Source organism: Daucus carota, chromosome 5 (assembly GCF_001625215.2).
Source record: "Daucus carota subsp. sativus chromosome 5, DH1 v3.0, whole genome shotgun sequence".
Taxonomy (NCBI): domain Eukaryota; kingdom Viridiplantae; phylum Streptophyta; class Magnoliopsida; order Apiales; family Apiaceae; genus Daucus; species Daucus carota.
In genome coordinates this window covers 17,892,987-17,916,953 of record NC_030385.2, presented here as the reverse complement: position 1 = coordinate 17,916,953, position 23,967 = coordinate 17,892,987, and the positions used below count along the sequence as shown (strand labels likewise).

The 23,967-nt window shown below is 34.5% G+C and overlaps 1 long non-coding RNA gene across 3 annotated transcripts; it reads right to left on the bottom strand.

The window, feature by feature from the left end:
* Positions 1–18,420: 18,420 nt before the first annotated feature.
* LOC135153044 (uncharacterized) lies at positions 18,421–20,125 on the bottom strand. Of its 3 annotated transcripts, none has more exons than XR_010292581.1 (5): positions 19,916–20,125; positions 19,651–19,814; positions 19,372–19,460; positions 19,241–19,287; positions 18,421–18,621 (listed from the first exon to the last, which is right to left on the bottom strand). It is a non-coding gene; the product is annotated as an uncharacterized LOC135153044 (long non-coding RNA). The 3 variants fall into 3 exon arrangements; XR_010292582.1 differs by having other exon boundaries at positions 19,651–19,714; XR_010292580.1 differs by having other exon boundaries at positions 19,651–20,125.
* Positions 20,126–23,967: the final 3,842 nt, after the last annotated feature.

Genomic DNA, 23,967 nt, shown 5'->3' with positions numbered 1-23,967 from the left:
ACATGGGAAATGTTCTCTTAAAGGACCTAGGAGGCTCCTACAAAATGAATTAATTCACATGCAACTTTCTAAACAAATTATATATTCTTTTAATTAATGGGTAATAGCTGCTTACAAATTCATCAAACAACGGCTCTTCATCCTTAACAAAGTTCACAAATTTCAAACCCCCTTTTTGAACATTGACTACCAGAATAAAAACTAAATCAATAACGTATACAGTTCCAACAGTAAAATAAACATATAAACAGCTGTTATAGTTAAGAGGTGAACAAGTACCATCTCGAGGACGCGTTTGCTGTAACTGGTGAGCCACCCGTGGGTACTCAATTTCCGAAAGGTCAGTCACAATCACATAAACATTGAAGTGAGAGGAGCCATCAAATACAAATACAAGCATTTGCCCTGGTTCCAATTCGAAATCCTCATACAAAGTTTATAGTCCAAATATAGTTCCTTCCTCTTTGTCGAACACAACTGGAATCTCATAGCCATTGCGAAATTTCAACAGGAAACAATCCTGAATATGGCTACCATATCTGCTCAGAATTTTTGAAGGCAATTTTTGAAAAAATACAAAAATGTTTAGTGGAACACCTAGAACTACTTAATAGAAAACAAGGGAACTAACCATTTCATCTGAGAACGTGTCCGCGTTTGTTATGAATCTGATGAATTTCTCAACAATAATACCCGATATTTCCATAGCCTTATATCAATTAAAACAGAAGACCTCATCTCACTTTCATGCAATCATTTTACAGGAAAATAATCTGAAGATAGGAAGAAGCGTATACCTTCAAGGATTTCTAATTAAAGATGCTTCAAAATGTAGATGATGAATGATTTTGTACACTTGAGCGAACACTGTGATATTACTTGGGCGCTTGAAGTATATTTGTGCTTTGTACTGAACAATAGGTGTTAATAGTGTCGTTACCCACATCTGTATCTACTACCTTTTTTTATAATCACATAAATTAGGTAGGGAGTTACTGGAAATGAATGCAGTTACATCTTTTTATTAGAACAGCTTACCACAAGATTTCAGTCTGCTACGGGTATGAGGAATTTATATCAAATCGTATATAAGACTAAGTTAAATATTTTGATTAAATTAATCATATTGCTTTCCTAAAATGTCTGTAAATTCAATTCGACCAAATTATAGACAAACAGAAATGTATTCAAAAAATGACTTTTTCAAATGGATTAAAAATTTAATTTTTATTCTGAAATCAACAAAAACAACAATTATACAAATATTGATTCCACACTTATAATTGGATTTACATTTTAAATTAAACATATATAAATAGTGATTACTCACTTATAATTTATTTTGAATTTATATATATTAATGAAAGACAAAAGTTGGTTGTTAATATCACGTTCACCGAATTATTTTTTCCAAAATCGAATAACATAAATTATCGTCGGTGGATAATTTAATTGGTATAGAAAAATAAATTTTGTGCAAAAAGGTTTGGAAAAATTTAATTTGTTTCAAAACAAAAACTTGAAATATTATTTTAATGATATTATAATATAAATAAAAATTTATTTTCAAAGCCCTTGTGTAGCGGGCATAAATACTAGTATATATAAATTCCTTTAACAAAACGATCGAAACCATGCAAATTCACTTTACAACTGAACAACAACAGTTAGTTCGGTCTCGGTTAGCAAAATCAACATTTTAACAATTCATGATCATCATCCCTAATAATAATGTAGTTGGTTAACTAGCTTCATTTCAATCTTCATTAAGAATGACATCATCATCGCCGCCACCACCAGGGCCACCAGCACCTTCGACACCAACATCATCATCATCCCCACCAATGTCATTCTCAGAGCTTTCACCATCGGTTACATCCTTATTTGCGTCTGCAATTGCCTGCAACAATTCATCATTTGTAATTATGTACCCCTACATAAAATACAAACACACAAATATATATCATTTACACCAATATATCAATTATAATTTATATAAACGATACACTACATTAGCTTAATTCACTATATGTGTGTGTGTGTGCGCGCGCGTGTGCGTGCGTGCATGTGTGTGTGTCTGTGTGTGTGTGTCGATCTATATGCACAATAAAGTAGAAATTACAATACTACGTATTGCACATAACATCACGTCAATGATAATACTTATGTAGACAGGAAACATATACATTGCACATATACGTATTGCCTTGAGAATGAACGGTCTTCCTTTTGCCTTTGTCTTTTTTTGGCGCCAGAGCCTATACAACCAGTGAATAATGAAACAACCACCGCAGATTTATAGCTAAACATGGCAATGTGCCCCAAAAAATACAATGACATACACGAACAACATACTTTCAACAGAAGTATACATGTACGCTTAAAAGTTTGATAAAACCTTAAATGCAACATTCAACAAGATAATTTTATTTATGAGATCGAGTATTTAGGACTCGTTAACATGTATATTAGTTAAAGCAAGCTTATATGTAATCTAAGAAGTAGATAACTATTTAGACAATATACGGAGTGTGGTGCTTGTATGTAAGATGCTTTTGATCAATTCTTTTAAGAAAATAATAGGCCATCTATCATCTTTCCGAAATATGAACATATTTCCTGGGCCTACTCAAAGTACTATATATCAAATCTAGTGTAAAAACTAATGTTTAATGGGAAAAGTGCATCCACCAACGGTATCTATCAATCATAATATACATGCTACTAAACCGAGGCATATAAAAACCAACTTAGGGGATTGGTAATTTCAATCCAAATTTCCAACGGGTTCCAACTATACAAGCTACAAATGCATATAAAATCATAATATACAAGCTACTAACTGAGGCATTTAAAACCAACTATGTTGACTCATTACGTGCACAAAACACACACAAATGCAGGCAGAGACCACAAATATACATAAAAAAACAAACACAAACACCAACACAAACACAAACATTATATATATATATAAAACATAAATACAATAAAAGCAAAATGCAAAACAGAGCAAAAATGTAATCAGAGCAAGATACAAAACAGAGTTACAATTGAGCAAAATTAAATCAAATATAAACATATGTAAACCAGATTAAGGCAAATTTGAACAAATTAGACCCAAAAAAATTATTCAAAACCGTAACACATATAGGCGACACCCGGAAAAGCACTTACAGAGATAGATAAGAGCATAGACCTTAACACATGCATAACGTATAAACCCTAGGATAAATCCTAAAACGAGCATATTAAGCATACGTACAGAGAGAGATACACGGATAGAGAGAGAGAGAGACGTGGAGATAGAGAGATAGGGTATTGAGAGTGGGAGAGAAACACTTACAGAGAGAGAGATTCGAGAGAAAGTGTTAAAAGAGACAGGGAGAAGCACGCAGAGACGAGACAGATTTTTGAGAGAGTTGGGGGAAATGAAACCGAGAAAGTTTAAGTGCATGAAAATAAAAGAAAACGACACCACATAAGTAAAAAACGTTGTCGTTTAGGCTGAGCGGGGGTTTTAACTTTTCGCGAAAACAAACAAGGGAAAGCGTGAATCGTGGCAAAAAAAAATCCCTCAACTCATAATCGAACCCGCCACCTCTGTGTGCTGAGGAGAATGGTCAACCACTAGAATAGCCACAACATTATGTTAAAATTGAAGGAACTTAAATATTTACCTACATTTATTTTACAAAATAAAACAAATAGAAAATCAATATTTCATTCAGTGGCGGATACACAAGGGGGATCAGGGGGCTTAAGCTCACCCCTAAGCCCATAGCAACTTCATATTTCAATATAAAATTTTTAGGTTTTAAAACTGAGCCCACCTAACAATTTCAGTCCATTCCTTTATATTTTTAGGCTCAATGTCAATTGCTAAATATTTTACTAAAAGGCCAAGAAATTCATTGGATTCAAGTGGTGGTAGTAGTCCCGCTCCTAGATTAAATGTATAAATAAACTCCAATTATACACTTGAGTTCAATCTAAATAATATTAAAAGTGATCCGGGAGAACAGAAACCAATTGAAGAATTTGATGTTGGGGTTAGAGATCGCGTTAGGAGAGAGTACATATCTAAAGGTCCTTGTCAACCAAGAGTACATAATTTTTCAAAAAGTCAATTTGGTGAATTAAAAAGGTGTTTTCAAGCGGACTGGTTTGGTTTACATTGTTGGTTGGAATATAGTGTATCCAAGGATGCCACTTATTGTGTTTGTTGCTTTCTTTTTAAGACAACAAATGCTAGTCATTTTGGGGATGATGTTTTTGTAAAGAATGGATTCTGAAATTGGAAGAGAGCCTTGGAAAAATTCAAAAGTCATGTTGGAGGGGTTTATAGTGTACATCATGATGATCAAACACTACTTGATGCCTTCAAAAATCAAAGACAAAGTGTATCACATGTAATGTCACGTCAAAGCCGTGAAATGGAAGTAGCTTACGCACTAGTTTCATGGCAACTTTGGATGTGACTTCTATTTTATTGCGACAAGGTTTATCTTTTCGTAGTCATGATGAGTCCTCGGTATCTAATAATAGAGGAAATTTTCTTGAGTTTCTTGATTGGTACAGTGCTTGAAATGAAGAGCTTGCAAAGGCTATCTCTAAAAACTCTTCTCGAAACAATCAAATGACTACTCTCTCCATTCAAAAACAAATGGCTAATGCTTGTGCTACAAAGACTACACTTGCAATCTTGAATGAAATTGGTGATAAACTATTCACTATTTCGGTGGATGAATCTCGTGATATCTCAGTAAAAGATCAAATGGCTGTTGTTATTCGATATGTTAACATTCATGGAGAAGTTATTGAGCGCTTTTTAGCTGCTGTTCATGTAGCTGATACTTCATCAAAATCTTTAAAAGATGCCATTGATGCCTTATTTCCGAAGTACAACTTATCTTTGTCTAGACGGAGAAGTCAAGGCTATGATGGGGCTTCAAATATGCAAAGACAATTTCATGGACTAAAATCTCTAATTTTACAAAGAAAATCCATTTGCTTGTATGTTCACTGTTTTGCTCATTGCTAAAACTAATCAAGTTGTTAGTGATTTCTTTAGTCTGTGAACATGAGTGGATCATCTTGTAAAAGGGTTGGCCAACTTCAATAGAGCCGTCACGATCGAATAATTGAACGCCTTGAAACCGGAGAAATTACAAGGGGAGAGTAAAAAAAATCAAGAAACAAGATTCGCAAGACCAGGTGACACTAGATGGGGATCACACTACATAACTTTGCTACGTTTACATTCAGTGTGGCCCTCGGTGATAGAAGTTCTTGAAAATGTGTTTGATGATGGAAATAACAGTGATACACAAGTTGTGTTTAAAACTTTGTTGATTAGAATGGAAAGTTATGACTTCATGTTTGTCCTTCACCTGATGAAGCAAATATTGGGGGTACACAAATGAATTGTCAAATTTGCTTCGATAAAAAGATCAAAATATTGTACACAAATATTGAGGTACACAAATGAATTAAGTTCCGTGGAGACTATATAAATTCAAAGACTTGAGAGATTTAATCACAATCATTCATTCCACACACATCCAACGATTACATTTATTTTTTAATATTTATTTTTAATTTAAATGTTGACTACAAACACAATTGATACACGCGTCAATTACATTTTATCGAGTGTTTTCGGAAATTAATAAAACTTCTCTCTCCTGCACATTTTTTTTCGCTCAGTTCAGCATCTGAGTTGTCTAATACAACTAAATTTTTAACAAATCTATGTTCAACATCATGTTTGTTTGTTCTTGTACTTCCAACTATAACAACAACTAAGTTTGTATATTTTTAATTTTATCTTTTTCGTATATATTGATTATGTTGGTTATTTCTGTATTAGCAAGAATTAGATGTTCCATGAAATGTAAATCATCACCTTTTTTGTTGTTCCGGCTTTATGTAATTTTTATTATTTATCTTGTAATTTTTTAAATTAGGTATCATATAAAAGGATTTTTTCATATTCACGTGGTTAAAAGGTCGTTATTTTAAATATGAGAAATGTGTCATTGATTTAGAATTATTTTTGGTTGAGTGAACATCTATGTTTTTTATCTATGCAATGTATGATATGTACAACATAATATCTTTAATTTTGTTATTATTTTAAGTTCTTTAATTTTGGTTTTTAAAATTCTAAACAATGTTTATGTGTTTTTTAGGCACTCATGTAACGTCAAATGTTGAAAGTTCGTACTCCGAACACTATAATTTTGACTTTGATAAAGATAATTTTGTTAAAGATAGTTCTGAATTTGAGGATGAGGAGTTGGAAAATGTAGATATTTCTAATAATCAAGATTCAAAAGAAGCCTTTTTGGAAGTGACTATGTGTCTGTTTAGGGTTGTGGTTGTCAACCACAACAGCAATTTTTTATCAAACAGTTTGTACAAAATTATTTGGTAAAATATAGAACAACTTTTTCCAACCATGCATTTTCTCTAAAACCTGATTTTGGAGAAAGTTGGTGTACCCCTGCTTTTCACAAAAGCCGCTGTTGCGCCCAGTTGTTATGGTACAATTATTTTCATATAACTGTTACACTTAAAACAAAATATCAAAACAATATCATGTGTATAAAATCTTTTTTTTAATTATAACTTAGATTATTGATAGGTGAATATCTTTAAAAAAACTAAAAGAAAAAACTCAAAATAAATTTTTAATATATATTCTGTTGTTTAAACGAATTTAAAGGTGATATTTTTTGGTTTCATTAAATTTGTTATATAATATACAATACACGAAGAAGAAAACTATATCTTTATATATATAATAAGTTTAAGTAGTATATTTTGGAAAATAGTATGTGTTTATATATAATTTTTAAATAAATATAAAAATTAGACGTTCTAAATTAAATAGAAATAATCTCTATTGCAAAAATGACATACGATAATTAAAGGTTTTGAATATCGTACAATAAATTGTTAGATTTTATTATTTGATAAGCATTTAAAATTACGTAATACTAAATAATTATTTATATTTATATTTGAATATAAAATATAAATGATGCGTTACTGTTGAACTTATTTTACAAAAGTTATATAGTTTTTCAAATAGAATACCATAGTTTTTATATTGAATCATAATTTTTAGTGGTTACTCCCATATAATTTTTATTCTAAATATGATTTTATAAAATATATATTATTACAAATTATATATATATATATATTAATAACATATATTTTTTTCTAAAAAAGCTCATTCATTATACAAAATAATGAGTTAAATTTTAAAGAAAGTATTGCAGCTCATGCTCTTCAAACAGGAAACAAGACAAAACTTACGGTACACAGTATTATAATAAACAACAATAACTTATCTTTTTATTAAGATAAGGTCAAGTGAGATGAATATTATCCCAATCAAATAACTCATAGTTTAATGATATAAAACGTGTAAATTATTTTAGGTTAATACAATAATTACACTACTCAATTTGTTTGAGTTTGACTTAATTTTTATCTTAATTAACTTTTTATTTTCTAATTTACACAAATATATTTGTTGTTCAACATTTGTCTACGAAATAATAAATAAAATATTTTTTTATTTATAATTGTAACTCTAAACAGCACTTTAACAAAAATTTACCAAACAGCTTGTTTTCAGCTTTTATTCAAACACATTTGGAATCAAGTTTACCAAACAGTCTCTGCTTTTCAAAACAACACTTTTTAAACAGAACTTTTACTCACCACAACAGCAATTTTCAACAGCAACCCCAAACAGACCCTATAGGCCGAATTAAACTGATGAAAATAAAAAACACATATAATTCAATTTTCTTAGGAGTTATCCATCAAACATTGGCAAAGAATTCGTCCTAACCTGCGCTTTCCAAATCATATTGTATATTGTCCACCTCCCTGTCATAAGGTCGTCTTTAAGTTGACAAGCATTATGTTAGGTCCGGATAGAGTGTAATTTAAGCTAGAAGGCGGGGGGGGGGGGGGGGGGGTTGAATAGCTTAATCACCAATTTAAAAATTGATGTGGTGTAATAAAATTTATCCCCCTTTTTAATAGCTTTTATCGAGAGTATATGCAGTTAATGTGTGCGGAAGCAATGTAAGAGTAATACGACACACGAGATTTTATCCTGGTTCGCGGTGGCTAACTCAACACTTGGAGTCCACTCACCCCTACTCCAGTCCCCGAGCTCCTCCCCGAACTCGAGATTTTCTCTACTATAAAGAAACTCCTTTACAGTAGGCGGAGAAACCTTTACAAATATATATCTTGGAGCGTAACTTCCCGTTACCTCCTCACTATAAATGTAAACTTACAAGACTCTTCTTGGAGCGTAACTCCCCGTCACCTCCTCAAAGTCGTTGTACTCCGGGTGTAGTCTTTGAACTTCTAAACTTTTGCGGGTCTTGGATCTTAGGTCTTGGGTCTTTCCTCTTCCTCACGGTGCAAAGACGACTAACTCCCCGTTAGCTTGTCTAGGACTTTGGTCTTAGAACGAAGATCACCTCACTTCACTTCACCTCACTGCAAAACTTAAAAAACAATATCTACGACAAATAACCTTAGTTTATAAAGAGGGTTTTGGACTAGATGCAACTAGGCCGATAGTGCGTATATATATATATGTTGATGATATATATATTCAAAGTATACTTTCCGAATGATTTAGAAAGATTTAAGTATACTTGATGTTTTACTCCAATACTAAAGATGAGTATATAGTTGGAGTAATAAAAGTCTTATAAGCTTTAGTCTCGCTTAAGACTTGTATAATACTTGTCTTTTTGACTAAGTATATATTACTTCGAATATACGTCTATTTTCGAAGTGTGGATTTAAGAGAGTCTTTTGATTTAGCTCTTTGGCTATGGACTCTTCTTAATACAACTCTTCTCTTGAAATAGTCTTGTCAGACTAGATATAATCGATTTAGTTCGGAGAGAGAGAGTGTAGTCTTTCTTTAACTTTAGCACAATATAATGAAATAGCCAAACTAGAATCCGCAATTATAACAACAATAAATAATAACAATAAAGTGCAGAAAGTAAATAGCGAAAAGTAAATGAGTTAGTTGGCTATGTTAGTGCTAAGTAAAGTTAGAGAGTTAAAGTAAGCTTTTTAGATTTTCTTCCCACGGAACAATACGATGATAGTTGGGAATATAATCAAGCTTAATAAAATTGATTTTGACCGTCGTCAATATTAATCTCGTTTTCGAGATTTATTACGAATCTTTAGTTCGTACGAAGATACAAATCGTAGTTCGTTTGTATCAAAATATATTTGAGTATATTCGAAGGATATAAACTTTGTTTATGTGTATAACTCAAATATAATGAATCTTAGTTCGTTTAAATATACACCAAATCTATAGTTTGTGTATATATATTAATATTTCGAATAACACGACTTTGTTAGTTCGTGTTTAATTAATTCGAAATAAGAAATCTCTTTTATAAGAGATATAAGATGAAGAGCTTTAAGATGAGTAGATCGAGAATAATAACGAGCTCTTGTATATATAATGGTCGGTTAAGACTCGGATCGAAACTAAAATAATAACCACTTACAAAAAACGATCGGAAAGTTCGCCGGAAAAATTCGCCGGAGGTTCGGCCGGATTTTGGCTTGGTGGCGGAACTTGGGCAGCCCTACGGGAGGCCTAAAGTAGTAGTGGTTGAGCTAGTTGGGTTGGGAGAGAGCTTGGTTGGTTGAACTAAGCTTATACAACTAAAACCTTGTATATATGAATATATATGTATAAGAAAAGAAGGTTTTAGAGAAGAAGTATTTGTAGAGAGTGTTTGTAGAGATGAAAGAGGGGATACTTCTAAAATTCCCAGCAACTAATTAGCTCTTTAGCTTGTGTAGAAAATGAATGGGGATGGGGTGGTATTTATAGGGAAAATTTGGGGTAATGGGTAGTGGAAGGTGATGTAAAGGATGATGTAAATGGGTAGGTGATGTAAGGGATGACTACATTGTTCTTGTCCACTAGCCTCGCAACTTTACAACCAACATGTGACACCTTATCTCAGCACTTATTGCTTGGAAGAGGATAAGGCACACACCCCAATGCAACCCAATTAACTATTAATTAACGATTAAGTATCGTTAATTAAAACTAGCTTATTTCTAAACATCTCCAATAAATCCAACAAAAAATATGAAAATTTTATAAATATTGGAAAATGGAAATCTGTGAAGTTTGGTAATTTTTGGTTAAAGTCTCCTAGGTCAAACGCTCAGTCAAATCTTCTCGGGTCAACCGTTCGGAAACACACCCCGACAAATATTCTCCAAAAATCATGAAACTTTTACCTAACATACATCACATCATAAAAATGACATCCCCAAAGTTTCAAGTCATTCTAGCAAGTGGAAGTATTTTATTTTGAATTAAAACGATAAAAACCGCTTTTCGGGTATGAATAAAATACGTAAATCCTTTTGACGATTTGTAAAACGTTTTTGGCTAGAATTTTGACTTGAGTAAATACTACAAATATATTTCCTTGAGAATAAAATAGTTTGGAGTTTATGGAAATATTTTTGAGCATTTAAATTAATTTCCTTCGATAAATAAGGAAATATGTGAAAACCGAGAAAATTAGTATTTGGTCAAAACGAGTAGACCCTTGACTAATTTTTGATACCAAAATACTTAGAATAATATGAGTCATGATAAATCATGGTTTTGACAATTTTAAAATGTATTCTAAGTATTAAAATATTTTTCTCCGAAAAATGAGTAATTTGAGAGACCTTGGAGAAAATATTTAATGAACCAAGAAAAATGGATATTAATATTTGACCGTCCAAATATTAATGTTTTGATAGAGTAAATCTTTCTTTTGGATAGAAAACAATATTTGGAATGAAAGATTTATTTTTGGATGATTAAAGATAATTTATCCCGTAAAATAGGAATTTGTAAATCAGGGAATAAATTACTTTAATTAAGAGATTTAAAAAATAATGTTACATGAGGGTTCTAAAGAATATCAAATCTTGATAATCCTTTTTCGATCTTCATGCGAGTTTAATTTTGCAATATGAAGATAGAGAAATATCGTAGAGTGGCGATATCCCTCAGCATGAATATTGCGTGAAAATATATTTCTTAAAAATAGGTATTTTGATCCGAAGAAATATAAAATGTGTTAGATATAATTGATGATTACTAATATTCTTAAAGTTTGTTTTAGAACAGGAATCATCAGAGTTTAAGCTAGAAGCTGATCAGAGTTTAGTAAAGTCTGACAGAGTTTGATAAAGTCTGATCAGAGTTTACATAGTCAAGACTCGTCAGAGTTTACACGTGGAAAGAGCTCAGAAGCGGATATACTTCAAGGAAGGATAGAAGCTGAGGAGTGATTTGCTGACTATGGAAACTAAACAGAAAACTGGAACAATCTTTGATTGATAGATTTATTAGCTGATTTATAGGATATCAATCAGAGATTGATTTTTTAACTGTGTCTATATAAACACAGATTAGGGTTACTCTATATGAGTTGAGTTATCGAGTTTATTGTTAAGAACCCTAGCAGCTCTTAGTGATACAATATAAATCACTGAGAGAGTTTTTGTAACTATTAAAGCTTTGTGAATATAAGAGTTTATTGCTTTCAATCTCTTATATTGTCATACTGTGTTACAGATTGTGATCACTATATCATATTATATAGTGAGTTTAAAGGACCTAACAAGTGGTATCAGAGCCAGCCCTGTTAAGATTACTACAGTGAGATCTTAAACACAATCATGTCTGAAAAATCACAAGCTTCATCCTTTAGAGTTCCAATCCTTAAGGCATCTGAATATCCAGTCTGGAAAGAAAGAATGATCATATTCTTAGACTCTGTTGATCCAGAATACCTTGACAGGATCTTTGATGGACCACATATGCCCACCAAGCTCTCTGTTGGGATTGCAGATGAACCTCAAAAGATGGTTCCAAAAGAAAAGAAAGATTATACTCCAGAAGACATCTCATCTATCAGTAAAGATGCAAAGGTGAAGCATCTGTTGCATAGTGCCCTTGATAATGCAATGTCTAATAGGGTGATTGGGTGCAAAACTGCTAAACAAATCTGGGATGCTCTGGAAACCAGATGTCAAGGAACTCAGGCCATTAAGAAAAACAGAAAAACAATCCTTACACAGGAGTATGAACACTTTGACTCAAAATCTGGTGAGTCCCTGACAGATCTGTATGACAGATTTGTCAAACTGTTAAATGACTTATCTCTGGTGAACAAGGAATATGATCTTGAAGACTCAAACCTCAAATTCCTTCTAGCTCTTCCTGAAAAATGGGATTTGAAAGTCACTACAATAAGAGACAATCTTGATCTTGGAGAAATGTCTCTTGATGATGTTTATGGAAGGCTGAAGACTCATGAACTTGAAATGGAGCAAAGGAGCAAACGACATGGAGGAAAATCAAAGTCTGTTGCTCTGAAAGTTCAAGAGAAAACTGCTAAGAGCAAGGGAAAAGCTCGTGTCACAAAGTCTGACATTGAATCATCAAACTCTGATGACTCAAACTCTGATGTTCCCTCAGACTCTGAAGAAAGTGATGATGAGATGATGCAGTTAGCAGCATTGATGGTGAAAAGCTTCAAGAAGTTGGCCTACAAAAAGTTCAACAAAGGCAAAAGTTTTTCAAGAAAAGACAGAAACTCTGACATAGTTTATGACAAGAAGAACCTTAAGAAGAATGAGGGCAAAGAAGGGAAAGCTGGAAAAGCTGACAAGTATACTTGTTTCAACTGTGGTGAAAAGGGACACTTTGCATCTGAATGCAAGAAAGCCAAGAAGGAAAAAGAAAAAGCCTTTATCACCAAGAAAGGAAACTGGACAGATACATCTGATTCAGAAGAAGAAGTCAATTATGCTCTGATGGCAAACACTGACAACAACTCTGAATCTCCTGCTAAGGTACCTCATTCTACTCTTGTCTTTGATACTGAAGATATAACTGAGTTAAGATTGTTTCTGAAAACTTTACATATCAGCTTTAGAGATCAGACTTTAGAAAATGAAAGATTAAAATCTGAAACTCTGAGTGTAAAGAAAAGGAATGATTTTCTAGAAAAAGAATTAGTTCAGATGTTGGAAGTTCAAAAAGAAAGAGATGATGCTGTCATTGTCAAAGATGAATTATCAAAGAGGTATGCATCTCTTCAATCAGAACTTGCTAAGGAAAGGGAGATCATTAAGACATGGACTAATTCAGGCAAAACCACTCAGGATATCTTAGGTAGTGGAAACTGGAAGAAGGGACTAGGTTACACTGATAACTCTGAAGCTGAGTCATCAAAAACAGAGTTTGTTAAAACTCAAAAACCTAAGGTTAAACCTGTCAAATTTGTTATTGAATCCTCTAAGTCTAAACAGAGTAGACCAAAATCAGAGATTAACAAAAATTTAAAATCTGATAAGCCCAAACAGGTTAACATAGGACTGATGACTCAGAAACAGCTTAAACATAAGCTTAAAGAGGTAAAGTCTGATGACAAAAACAAGGAGCCTAGGAAAAACAGAAATGGCAAGATTGGTATAGACAAGAGTAATAACTACATGCCTGTTCCAAATGCACTTAGGAAGACATGCCATAACTGTGGTAATACTAATCATCTTGCTAATTTTTGCAGGAAGAACAAGGACATTAACTCTTTACCTACAAAGTCTGGAGTTAGAAAAAGTAGTATTAGATATAAACCACAAGATCCATGTTTTCATTGTGGTAGTTTATGGCATTCTATTTATACTTGCAAAGAATATCATAGTTTGTATTATGATTATTATCAATTGAAACCTTCTTTAAAGGTTAATAAAAACTCTGCAAGTACAAACTCTGTTTCTAGCACAAACTCTGTTGCAAAGTCTGTTAGCTCAAACTCTGATAATAATACCGCTGCAAAAGCTAACAAACTTGATAAGGCCAAGGGATCCAAGCAAGTCTGGGTCCTTAAAACTAACAATTAGTGGTCTTTGTGATTGCAGGGCAATAGGAAGAACATTCTAGTCTTGGACAGTGGATGTTCAGGACACATGACTGGAAATAAAGCCCTGCTATCAGAGTTTGTGGAGAAGGCTGGCCCAAGTGTTTCTTATGGAGATGGCAACATAGGAAGGACTCTGGGATATGGCAACATCAATCTTGGAAATGTCATCATATCAAATGTAGCTCTTGTTCAAGGGCTGAAACACAATTTACTCTCTGTCAGTCAGATCTGTGACAGAGGATATCATGTTGATTTCTATGAAGAACACAGTGAGATAGTAAGCAAGTCAACAGGCAAAGTGGCAGTAACTGCTCACAGACATGGGAATATTTATGAAATCCACTTGCCTACAAACTCGGAAGGAAAAGCAATTTGCTTGTCTACAAGGATCTCTGCAGAAGAAAGTTGGAAATGGCATAAGAAGCTCTCACACCTGAATTTCAACTCCATAAATGAGCTTATAAAGAAAAAGCTTGTGAGAGGACTCCCTGAATCACTACTCACATCTGATGGATTATGTGATTCATGTCAAAAAGCCAAGCAGAGAAAGACATCTTTCAAGAGTAAAACTGAATTCTCAATAAACAAACCATATCATCTTCTACATGTTGATCTATTTGGACCAGTCAATGTACCATCCATTGCAAGGAAGAAATATGCTCTTGTCATTGTTGACGAGTATACCAGATACACTTGGGTATATTTTCTTCACTCTAAAGATGAAACAGCCTTGCATCTGATGGATCATGTGAAACAACTGGATCATGGATCTGAAGACAAAGTGAAGATCATTAGAAGTGATAATGGAACTGAGTTCAGAAATTCAACAATGGAAGAGTTCTGCAAAGAAAGAGGTGTAGTGCAACAATTCTTTGCACCTGGTACACCACAGCAAAATGGTGTAGTTGAAAGGAAAAACAGGACTCTTATAGAAGCTGCCAGAACTATGCTTGATGAGGCTAAATTGCCTACTTATTTCTGGCAGAAGCTGTTCAAACAGCTTATTTCACTCAAAATGCAACCTTGATTAATAAGCATGACAAGACCCCATATGAGATGGTGAAGAAAAAGAAGCCAAATCTGAAGTACTTTCACATATTTGGGTGCAAATGCTTTGTATTGAAGACTCATCCAGAACAGCTTACCAAGTTTGATCTAAAAGCTGATGAAGGTATTTTTGTAGGTTATCCTCTGATAACAAAGGCCTTCAGAGTCTATAATCTGAGAACCAAGGTGATCATGGAATCCATACATGTGTCATTTGATGACAAAAGAATTATTGGCTTAGCAGATATGGATGATCATGAAGAACTGCATTTTGAAAATGAAGAGATATTCTCTGATTCAACAAACTCTGATGAACAGTCAAACTCTGACTGTAAACAAAATACAGCAAACTCTGGTGAAAATTTACAAGTTCATGATATTGAAGCAATTGCTGAGGGGGAGCGTCAGAATGTTTCTGATTCTACCCAAGACTCATCAGAGAATGCTGACTCAAACTCATCAGAGAATACTGATTCAAACTCTGATAGCACAAATTTAGGGGGAGCTACAGAGAACAATCAATAGAATCAGGAGAGCATGGATCAAGGGGGAGGATCTAATGATGAAAATGGTCAACTTCCACATGCTAGGAAGTGGACAAAATCTCACACACCTGATCTAATAATAGGCAATCCAGAAGCAGGTGTGCAAACAAGGACAGCTACAGCAAATGAGTGTTTACATCATTACTTTCTGTCTCAAACAGAACCTAAAAAGGTGGAGGAAGCTCTTCAAGATGCTGACGGGATTCAAGCAATGCAAGAGGAGCTAAATGAGTTTGAGAGAAACAAAGTATGGACCCTAGTACCAAGACCTAAAGACAGATCCATAGTTGGTGCAAAATGGGTATTCAGAAACAAAACTAACAGTGAAGGTGTCATCACAAGGAATAAAGCAAGGCTTGTGGCAAAAGGGTATTCACAACAGGAAGGTATTGATTATGATGAAACATTTGCTCCAGTTGCAAGATTGGAGGCAATCAGAATCTTTCTGGCCTATGCTGCTCACAAGAAATTCAAAGTATTTCAGATGGATGTCAAGAGTGCTTTTCTAAATGGGAAACTGGATGAAGAGGTATATGTTGAACAACCTCCAGGATTTGTGGATCCAAAACATCCAGATTACGTCTACAGGTTGGACAAAGCACTTTATGGACTAAAGCAGGCTCCAAGGCATGGTATGAAACTCTGGCTCAATTTCTTCTTGAAAGTGGATTTACTAGAGGTACCATAGATAAAACCTTGTTTTATTTGAATCATGGTAATGATCTGCTTTTAGTTCAAATCTATGTTGATGACATCATTTTTGGCTCCACTAATGCTAAACTCTGTCAAAGATTTGCCAAGCTCATGCAGTCCAGGTACCAAATGAGCATGATGGGGGAACTCAGCTATTTTCTGGGTTTACAAGTTAAACAGACTGAAGATGGGATCTTTATAAATCAAGCCAAGTATACCAGAAATCTTTTGAAGAAATTTGGTATGCAAGACAGTTCAGCTGCAACTACTCCTATGGCAACAGCAACCAAACTAGACAAAGACACTGGTGCATCAGTGGATATCACAAACTATAGAGGAATGATTGGATCTTTGCTTTATCTGACTGCCAGTAGACCAGACATTATGTATGCAACATGTCTATGTGCAAGATTTCAGGCAGATCCAAGAGAACCTCATCTGATTGCAGTAAAAAGGATATTCAGATATCTCAAGGGAACCACATCATTGGGATTATGGTATCCTAGAGAATCAGATTTTAGTCTAATTGGATACTCTGATGCAGATTTTGCAGGTTGCAAAATTGACAGGAAAAGCACAAGTGGGAGTTGCCAATTTCTGGGTGAAAGACTTGTTTCTTGGTATAGCAAGAAACAAAAGTCAATCTCAACATCAACAGCAGAATCAGAGTATATAGCTGCAGGCAGCTGCTGTGCTCAAATTCTTTGGATGAAGAATCAACTGTTGGACTATGGGTTATCCTTTTCTAAAATTCCTATTTATTGTGATAACCAAAGTGCTATTGCTATGACAGGAAACCCAGTTCAACATTCTCTGACAAAGCACATCAGCATAAGATACCATTTTATAAGGGAGCATGTGGAGGAAGGAACCATTGAACTTCACTTTGTTCCTACTGAACAGCAGCTAGCAGACATATTCACCAAACCACTCAGTGAAGCAACCTTTACTAGGCTGGTGAATGAGCTAGGAATGATATCAGGAACTGAGTAAACATACTGGTCAGATCTTTCAAATTTCAATTGTCAAATTACCATATGTATTGCTCACAAATTTGTCTTGACATACTCTGATTGTTAAAATCTGATGACATTCTCTGATGATATACTCTGTGTGCTATACTCTGATGATATTCTCTGATCGTCATTCTCTGACGATATTCTCTGATGTTTGTAAACTCTGAATCTTGATTAATAATCTCATTTTTTTTTCTGAGAAAACAAACCTGTGAAGATACTATGGAGCATGATATGAATTAGTAATCATGAATCTCAGTTCAGTTCTTTAATCTTGATCTCAATTTTGTGCTATTACCTTACACTATATGCATGTTGATATCATTGAGACTCTATTACTTCACATATCTTAATTATAAGTGAGACTGGCTAATTTGCATTTTCTCTCAGAAAATTAGACAAGTAATTACAAACTCTGATGCTATATAAATACCCCTGCAAAATAAGCATAGTACTCCTTTGAGATCTTAGATGTCTATATGACAGTGACTGGAAAGACCCAAACACTTACTGGTATTAAGTAATTGCCAAGATTTTATAATCTATGGTGACCAGTCACAATCTATGATTACTGGAGAAATACTGTGGCAAAATAATATTTAAAGGCACTACACCATAGATGCACTTACGCAACGCCAAAAACAAGTTGCAGAAAGCCAAAAAATTGTTGCCGTAACCCTGAAAAGGGAAACAGCAACACTTTTTCGGTGTTGCCTTCAGCACCGCTGCCGTAGTGACATGTAGCAACACTTTTGCAACACTAGGATTATAGTTGCAATACTCACTCACGGCATCAGTTTGTTACACCTATAGCAACATTCAATAGTGTTGCAATAGAGTCTAAAATTATGTGAAATATGGGCCCACCAGTGAGCCCCATTGGTGGGCCCCATTGGTGGACCCCACTGATTGGTCCATTGGATTTCTTTTAGTATGCTTGTGGGACCATATTTATGACAACATTTTTGTTGAAACACTTTATGAACTCTTAGAACATATTTTAAGCAAATGGTTGCAACATTATATATCACTACTGCAACACTTTTATAGTTAAATTTTGACATGACCTTTATGCAAAATGCACTTCCCAAATAAAATAACTTGATATTATAATTTCATCAATACCAAATCATCCCATCAAATACACACAAACCAATCATCCAACCAAAAACATATACTACTTCAAAGTCTAATACTATAGTTAAATAGTTAACTTCGACAAATTGCTCCACATTTTTTTCCATGATTTGTATTGCAACCTCCGGTGTAAACACCACCAGTCGAGCCAACCTGAAAAAAAGAATTTTAAAAAAATATATCATATATTTGCATACTAAATGTACTAGCTAGCTAGTTTATACATACATGTTAGAATCAAACCCTTCTAGAATAATAATGATATAATCAAAACTTCACACATCCAGCAGCCAGATATTACCAAGGGACAAATTTTCAGAAATTATGGGTGTTGGAATTCAGTTTGCAGATAACATCAGCTAATATATTATATGTACTATATATATCATACATATAACAGGAAGCTGGTAGTAGTTGTATGAAATAAAAAAAAAAGTTGCTAAGAAAAAAAATAGAGCTGAAGCTCTCTGCATAGAACAAGGGTGGAAGTAGCCTCTTGTGTGTACTAGTAAGCCGTAGAACAACACACTGGAGTGTAGTAGGCTGAAAGAAAAGAATAGAAAAAAGAGCATAAGCTCTGTGTCCTGTCTTATGTATGTGAAAAAGACTGAAGCCTAGTGTGTGTAACAAAATTGTAGCTGCGTGTTACATTAATATACAAGTTGTGTGTTTGCATATTAATGTTTTTCAAATTTTTGGGTGTAAGGCTCATACACGTTTCCAACAATACATGAAAACAACTGCAGAGAGCAAGAGATATATATTGGCTTACATCTTCTGTGAATGAAACTTGTGACAGTCTTGCTTGATTCGGAAAATCTGAGGAAACACATAAGTATAAGATCCATACATTGTGTGTGCCACAATGAATAAGTGAGGATATAATTATGGAAGAAAATGTACCAAGACAGGCCTGGATTCATCATCGTAGCCGGAAACATAAGCCACACCATCAGCAATCTCAGCAGAGAACTCATCAGCTATCAAATTCTCTGCATTTACAAGCATCACAATGATTTCATAATCTATATCTCTGACTTAAGAAAAGAGAGGGAGAGAACAAACAACAGAGTACATACACATACAGAGTACATACACATACATTATCTCAAGTTCTACACATACAAAATCTCAATCCCTGCAAATAGATGTAAATGAAAAGGTTAAAATTAAGAGTAATACCTGATAATATCGCTAATTGAGCTCGATTTAAGAATACCCAATTGACTGCACCCCAATCAGACCCCTAATTGAAGAAACGAGCTTCAGCTTGAACCCTAATCTCCACAGAGAGAGAGAGAGAGAGAGAGAGAGAGAGAGAGAGAGAGAGAGAGAGAGAGAACAAACTACAGAGTACATACACATACATCATCTCAATTTCTGCACATACAAAATCTCAATCCCTGCAAATAGATACAAATGAAGAGGTTAAAATTAAAAGTAATACCTGATAATATCCCTAATTGAGCTCGATTTGATAATCCCCAATTGATTGCACCCCACTCAGACCCCTAATTGAAGAAACGAGCTTCAACTTGAACCCTAATCTCCAGCTTCAGCTTGAACCCTAATCTCTAGCTGCGTCGCCGAGGTGTGAGGTGTGTGTTTGTGTTAGAGACAGTGTGTAAAGTGAATATGTATCAGTGGGTATGTTCAATTATTTCATCCACATAAACGCGGCAAATTGTCCCGCTTCTCACACCCCAAAAGCAATCGGTCTCCCTTCTTTCACACACCTTTTTTTCAGTTTTTTAATTTTTAATTTTTATTTATATTTTAATTAATTTGTTTATTCAAAACACACCATTTACACATATTTTATAATTGACAATATTTTGACTAAAATTTACACATATTTTATAATTGAAAAAAAAATTATAACATTAAAAAGTACATCTAGTATATTTTAAAATATAATTGTTTTTCTAAAATAATAAATAACTAATTTTTAATATTTTGTCAAAGATTTAGTCAATTTGACTTCTTGAAAACCAAAACGGACATGTAATTTGGGACTGAGGGAATATATTTTAATATAATGATAAATTAATATTTTTAAATAATAAAATATATTAGTTTAATTTTGTGTGAAATAGTATTTTTAAAATTTTATTTAATTAATTTTCATTTTAATTTTATTAGCATGACATATTTTAAAATTATTTAAATAACTAAATTTTATTCACCTTACCACTGACTTTGCGTTAAAATGTTTATTTATATATCTTTTTGGACTTTGTTTTATTTTATGATCACTAATTGTTCACTTTAAAATTTTTAATTAAAATACATTTAGTTAGCATATTGAGGCCACACATTTTAGTGTTGCAATGTTCAACGTTTCTTAGACTAGGAGAACACCATGTATACATATTCAGCAACATCAAAAGACCAGTGTTGCAGTAGATAAAATTTTTGGAGCTATTACAACATTTTTCAGTGCATCACACAATTTTGACGTTGCGTAAGTGCATCTATGGTGTAGTGAGGTCGTGATTCATTTACACTGAAAAGCGTCCTCTGAAAAAAAAAAAAAAAAAAAGGGGGGGGGGGGTTGGTTTATTTTTCTCCATCAGAGTATATCTTTTGTCTATGTCTTGAGAGTTTAAATAAATTATTCTTGTCTACCTTATAATTACGAAATTGTGAAATTCTCTAGTCTCTGATTTAATATGTTAAATCACACACATTCTTTCACAAGCACATTATTGAGCTATGGATTCTATGACAAACTCTGATCTATTGATGAATATTCTGAAAATTATGTCTTCATTCTGAGGTACTTAGAAATTTATTTTCTTTGATAAAAATCTCAGAGTTTAAAATTCGAGAGATTTAATCTTGATTTTTAAAATCTTGTACATTACAGGAGTTCAAATATACAGAGAATATGAAGGGAGTATTCCAAACGGGTGTATTGGTAGTGGGATTACATCAAAAACATTTTAATAGGAGAACGTGTAATCAGCAGTTATAACTACACATGTTTTACTGCGCTCATGATTATTACTCTCTTTTCTCCATCCCACTAACTTTTATCTACCAGTTAAAATCTGACAGGTGTCCAAGTGAACAAAGAGCCCAAGCGTGTACAGCTAAACAAAATCTGAAGAGTTTATCATCAGATTTTATTGCTTCTTCTTCACTTTTACACTTAATCTTTACACACTCTCAACAAACTCTTACTCTCTTCTCTCTGATATTCAAATTTTCTCACACGCACTTCCTCAAACACCTTCTTTCTTAAACTCTGTTCTCATGGCCACTACAGCATTTATCTTTGCAGGTGTGGAATTTGTCACCAATAACCATGCTGCTATCCTAAACACTGCCGACGCTCCAAGGGATTACCATCCTATGCAGCAATTTCTGGCACAGAGTGCCATTGCTACCGCTCTCACAGCTCCTGCCAGACTCTCAGGAAGCCAGATCATAAACTTCTGGAGGACGGGTAAGTATGACAATGGTGGTGAAGAGGGATCACCATCGATTGTGTTTTCATATGAAGGGGAGGAGTATTTTGTTACTCCAGCCACAGTCAGAACTGCTTTCAATTTGCCAGAGCTCGACACTGCTTATATCACAAATGGAGATGCAAATCTGAGAACCATGATGACTGATTTGGGCTACAGTGAATCGCTTGACAAATTGGGACAACTAAAGCGCCCAGGGCTCAAAAGAGAATGGAGTTTCTTTTTCGACTGCATCACCAGGGCATTTCAAAAGAAGTCTACAAACTGGGATGCCATTCCAATGGACATGCTGCAGATTGGGTATTCTCTGATCTACTCTACTAATTTTGATTTTGGTAGATTAGTTCTTAGAAATATTGGTGAGAGAATGCATGAGAATAGAAACGTCATATATTTCTCAAGATTCTGTCAATTATTGGTTAATGCTACTGTTGGTGAGGTAGATTTTAATGTTGATGATGAGATCAAGCCATTCAGGCTTCATAAAAGAGTGTTTAAGGACCTCATCTCCAAGGATGAGAAGTATCCAATTCAAAGACCTCTTTTAATTCCAGCTCAAGTTAGAGCTAGGATGGATATGCCCCCAGTACACCAACAACCACAACCACAACAGCCTCAACCTCCAGTCTCTCCTACCATCCCCAAACAACCCAGAACTTCTGCATCCAAAACCAAAAGAGCTGCAAAGTCTGATGCAGCCCCCTCTACTGCCAAAAGAACAAGAACCTCTGTTACTACACATGTTCTGAAAACAAACTCTGCTGTGGCAACAAACACTGATGAGCCAGTAAACTCTGAGGCTCACTTAAACTCTGATGCTCCAAACTCTGAGATCCCGGTAAACACTGAAGCTACTATCCCTCAAAAGCAGAAAAGAAGAAGACTGGTTGCAGCTTATGACTATGATGATCTTGAACCTGCACATGCTGTAAACTCTGAACCCACTCCTACAACAGCCTCTGTACCTGCTCAAGCCAGTCCTCAGAAGCCAGCCAGATTCAAAAGAAGGGCTCAAAAGCCTGCAAGAGCAAAAATTCCGATCACTGAAATCACAGATTTCACTCTTGAGGAAGAGCAAGCACCATCCACCACTCTACCAGAACCTTCTCAAGCTCTGATGGTACTTCCTCTTCAGGCTGTTCCAATCTCTGATGGTGCTACAGCATCTTCTACTTCATCTGAAGTAGATGAAGAAATTATTTGTAAGGAGCAAGCTACAGCTGAAACTGAAACAGCAATGTCTGATCCCAAATCTCCCATATCTGATCATGGAATCCAATCTCCAATTCCTCAATCTCCAGTGAAGATTCCTCAATCTCCAATGAAGATTCCTGAGGGTGCCATAGTTCATGACACAGCTCCAGAAAACTACAGGTCTGATGTAGTTGATGAATCTGACCAAGTAGCTTTGGAAGCTCTACAGTCTCTTGCTCAGACTGGTGAAGAATCTATCAAATCACAGTCTGAAGCTCAAGAAAAATCTGCTCAAGACACTGTGGAGAAAGTTGCTGATTCTGTTCCTGATGATGACAAAGCAAACTCTGATACTGAGGATGATGACAGTTCAGATACTGACAAGGATGAAGATGATGGAGTCCCTCTGACACAACAAAAGTGGGAGTCTACTAGCCAGTACAATGCAAGGCTACAAACTCTGAACACAGACTCTGCACCACTTCCCAGGGATCTTCAGGTTGATCCACCAAATGAAGTCTGGGATAAACTCTGGTTGAGCCATCAACATTCTCTGGAACCACCTAAAGCTGAAGAATTTCTATCTATGGTAGAGAATAAAATCTCAAACTCTGATGTTATGTCAAGCCTCAAAGGCACAATTCTATATCTGAAGACATTTCATCCTGCTCATGCCCAGACATCTCAATCAATAGATGGTCTAAGAACAGAGGTTGCTAATATCAAGGAAACAAATGAGCTGGAGAAGAAAAGAACTATAATCCCTCTGAGAGATAATGTTCAGAAGCTGGTGACTGCCAATGAATCTCTGGACAAGAGGATGACCATGATT